This window comes from Penaeus monodon, unplaced genomic scaffold (genome assembly GCF_015228065.2).
Source record: "Penaeus monodon isolate SGIC_2016 unplaced genomic scaffold, NSTDA_Pmon_1 PmonScaffold_13019, whole genome shotgun sequence".
Classification (NCBI taxonomy): domain Eukaryota; kingdom Metazoa; phylum Arthropoda; class Malacostraca; order Decapoda; family Penaeidae; genus Penaeus; species Penaeus monodon.
Window position 1 is genome coordinate 5,730 of NW_023641955.1, and position 4,452 is coordinate 10,181.

A 4,452-nucleotide genomic window follows, 5' to 3' on the forward strand; every position below is an offset into this window, starting at 1 on the left:
AAAATACTTGGTAATGGTATGCTTTTAACACATTCCTAGCAAAGAACTAATGTGATTTTCTATACAACTCTATTTTGATATTTAAAATGCAAAATTTAAAGAAATCTTTAATCTATACTCAATGTGTGCTAAATTGGTAATCTCACTCCTCTTTTTCTGAGGCAGGAACTAAAATGAATGTGAAAAATATTCTTGCTCCTTTTTTAAGCAATTTTTTAACCACTGTAAGGTATATACCATTAATAAAGCAAACATATCTATACATACTTAGTAAACTTTAGTAGTGAGAGTAAAAAATAGAATAATTCATTATCAAATGAGAAAACGTATCTAATTGAAGTCTCCAAAATCACACTAAAAAACAAGAATTAAAAAAATAAAGTCTCACACTGGCTTCCTTATATAACCAATTAGCCTCTTGTATAAAGAGTGTAAATAGGAGTAAGACCACATGAATTAATTTTCAGTAAATATGTATGTATTCTAAAGTGTGTAACCAGCTAAAAATTCACTAATCCATGCCACGTCACATTGCCAATGTGAAATAAAATATAGCAAATTTAGTTTCAAAACATATTTTAAAAGTATGAATGCTTTTGAGATGTACTGTCGATTTGTTCAATGATTTCAGCTTGAAGGTGCAAAAAGAAAAAATAAATGATACCATACCTTGTGGTCATCTGGTTGGATTTCCTCTCTTGTTCCCTCTCTCTCCTTGCCTTTTTTCCATTGTCTAAACTTTCCTTTTGTGCTGGCAAGATCAATCTGTTGGTTCATATCTTTACATAGCTCTGGTGCAATGACAGTCTTCGGTGCTCTTGCTCAGCCCCATAACCGATTACATAGATCTCTATACGTTTCACGATAATTGTAGCCACTTCTTGTAAACCCTCTTGAGGGCCTCTGGATCAACATGGGGATTTCAGCATAAAGCTTTTCAGATTAAGGCGTGAAGATATGATGGAGCAACTATGTTTGCCTTCCATCTTGACTTTCCTGTATGCGGTGTCCAGTTCCAATGATCTTCGTCGGAACTTTGGTGGATCTAGCTTGAAAGCACAAGTTGAATTAGTAGCCTCTTTGTTTGAAGAGGTTCCTGCCTCTTCTCTCCTCTTGCAGACGCCGTGCAAGATTTTCATCTTCTATATTAAACTGTCCATACTATGCTTCGTGAGAGAATTTCCATCAAGTGTGTCAGCCCAAGACGTGTGATCTGATGACACAAATCTAGGCGGTAAAAATAACACTACGGTCCTCAGGAGATAAATCTCCATTATAATACAGGAGCCTACACGACCAAACATGCTTGTAAGCTGTGAAGCAAAAAGAGGCGTCCATCACAAGCGTATGTATTGTGCCTCCATGATTATAAATCTTGTTTCCTTCACTTGAAGTATCCATCTTGGCTGATTTGTCTTTCTTGTTTTCCATGCTTTTTATTACTCTTAGCCTGTTTCACTTTCTTGGTTCAGCTCATTGTACGACTTTACAGTCAACCTTTTTACTCTGTCATCAACTGATTCTGATAAGGCAAAGGATGCCTCAATTTCCCCTTCTTTGCTGGGCCCCCGGGAATAGGAATCTTGACCCTGTTTATTTTTTTGAAAACGATCCTTTACTAACACTCTGATACGTCCCCCCTAAATTGCCAAAAAAATGACCCATCCCTCTTTTTTTTCCCTCCCTCCCGTGCTTTTGTTTTTTAACCCCCGATTCTGTGTCCCCCCCCCATTGCTCAAGTGGGGTCCCCTTTTTGACTTGTTCTAAATCTGCAACAGATGACCCTTTTTTTCCACTACAAAATACTTTTATTGCCCAATCCCCCAAATTTTTTAAAATTCCCTTTTGAAGAATCACGTAAATTTTTCCCCTTGGTTTCGGGAAAAATGCAGAAAGATTTTGCCCAAAGTTTTTTTACCAAACATATCAAACCATTTTTTTGTCCCCCTTGTTCCCCTTATCAACCTGATCCCCCCCCCCTTGTGAGGGGACCCGTTCCCCCGTGGGGGGAAAATGTTTCCTCTTTTAGCTATTTGGGTTTATAGTTTGGGGCTGTCCATAAAGCCCCCTTTTTTTTCCAAAAACAAGTTTTTTTTTAAATTTAAAATGCAAAGCTTCAAAAACAAAAAGACAGTGTTCCCCCGTGTTTCCCCCCTCTGCATAGCCCCCATTTTTGGGGAAAAACTTTTTCTTTTCACGACAGGGGGGTTTTCCCCCCTCCGTCCCAATTTTTTTATTTTGCCCACTCGAACCTTTTTCTGGTAATTTTGTGATGTCGTGTTTTTTTTTTTCTTGATGCCCCGCGAAGTTTTGGGAACAGCAAAACCCGTAAAAGAGCTTGGGGGTTTTTTTTGGAGTTTTTTCCCCAAAAGCATGCTTTTGCTTTTTTAACCGAAAGGGGTTCTTTCCCTACTATTCCCTTTTCTTGAAAATTGTCCCCCCCTGAAGTTTACTCCCCCCCCCTTGGACTGGCCTCCCCCCTGACAATTTTCCCCGGGTTTCCCCCTTTTTTTAATTTTTTTTAAACTGCCTTCTTCCTAGCCATTTCAGGGATCACCCCCTGCCCCCGTTTTTCCTTCTATTCGACTGGGTTGGAACACTTTTTTTTTTCATCAAATACTTGTTTACCTTTTTTTTGATTCCCATTACAGAGTTACCCCCGCATCTGGGGTCAACACCCCCCAAGAGGGTAAAACTTTTCCCCCCTTTTTTGTTGTATCACTTTTCCCCCGGGGTTTTTTTTTAAGGTTTTTTGGCTTTAAAAAAAGATAAAGTATTGCTAGGAGCTTTTTCTTTTCACTAGTTTTTTTTACTCTTTTTTTCAATTTCAGAAAAGTTTTATTTCTATCACTGTCCAAAAAATCTTGAACAGATTTTTTCAGTCCATTTTCTAAAGGAAAATTTTTTTTATCTGGCATATGGTTTTAAAATGTCCCCCTTATGAAAACCTGCTGTTCTTTATCTATCTTGCTGGTATTTTTTAGGCCCGTCACACCTCCCCCCCCTCTTCTGTGCCAGTCTTACCTACAGACAAACAGTTTTTTTAAACCTTTGTGGGGGAAATTCTTTTGGGTTTTTGGGGGAAATTGCAAGTTTTTTTCAGTTGCTCCTGTAAAATGGTAACCCCCCTGCCCCCCACCCCCTACTAATAATGAAAAAAAACTGAAATCTTTTAGAATCACTTGTTTTTTTTTCAGATATTTTAATCACTTTTCCAACAGAAAAGGGGAAAGCAGAAAAGTCCCCCCCTGCCTTTCCCCGGCCCCACTAGTGTGGAAGGGGTTTTTTTCCAAGTCCTCTTTCTACATTGTGAAAATTCCAAATTCTACATAGTTTGAATCTTCTTCATCTAAGTTTTGGAAGGGAAAGGAGTTTCAGCCCCATTCACCCTGGGAACCCCTTTTCTAACTGTTGTTTCACTGCCGATCCAAAACTTGGTTCCCAAAATCATTAAATTTTGTATAAATCTACTTCCCTCCTCACATGAACCCTTGTTAGAGCCAAGTCAATCCCAGTCGGTTTTTCAATATCATCAACCACATTATTTTTGCCTTCCTCAATGAGCAATTTTTTTTCTGTCTTCATCTTTTTTATATCAACATATCCCTTTCATCAACTTTTCATATCGTTTTTCTATATCTTGTATTTTCCTTTCCCAAGATTTTTTTTACATTTATTTTCAGGTCCACTAACATCAGGGAACATTTCTCTGCCCTCTTTAATTTTCCCAGTTGGATATCTTCCACCATCTGGCTAATATTCTGTTGAATTTTGTACTGGGGGCCAATTTCTTCCCTCATCCTCAATAGCCTTCAACAATAACCCTCAGCCATCCTCATCTTCACATTCTTCAAAAAAAAAAAATTCTGAATATTTTTGACTTGGAGAAAAGTGCTTTATTCCCAAAATGCTTGTGCGGAAATGAATTTTTTCCCTCTTTCAGGGGCAGATTAGGAATTTTACCCTTTTTCCCTTGGGCCAAGGAATTATCCAACTCAAATTTCATTTTTTGATGGTACCTATTTTTTAATTGGGCAACTTTTCAAGTTTGAAAAATTACAGGTAAATTCTACTGTTACTGTCATAGTGTTTTTTTTTCATTTCTGAGATCTTGTACTTTTGGGACCCCCCTGAATATTTCCCCCGTTTTTGCAAGTTCTTTTTTTGGGGTTGAACTTTCCAACTAGTCTTCTGGCCTCCAGAATATCAACTTCAAAAACCATGATGCAAAAGCCCATATTTAAAATGGGCTTCATTCCCAAGCCTTGTACATTTGGTATTGTCTATGAATTACAGGTGTTCCCACCTTTCCCTGGACCTTCACAAGGAGCACGATGTTTTATTCCCCCCCCCATGTGGCTTCTGGGACCCAGGTGGGATCCAAACTATACAAACCTTCCTTCTTACAGAAAAAAGTTCTGTAGAGGAATTACACCCGAAAGCCCTTTAATT

The 4,452-nt window shown here is 38.2% G+C and overlaps 1 pseudogene; it reads right to left on the reverse strand.

The window, feature by feature from the left end:
• Positions 1-330: 330 nt before the first annotated feature.
• LOC119569163 lies at positions 331-3,800 on the reverse strand (annotated as a pseudogene).
• Between the last annotated feature and the right edge of the window lie 652 nt (positions 3,801-4,452).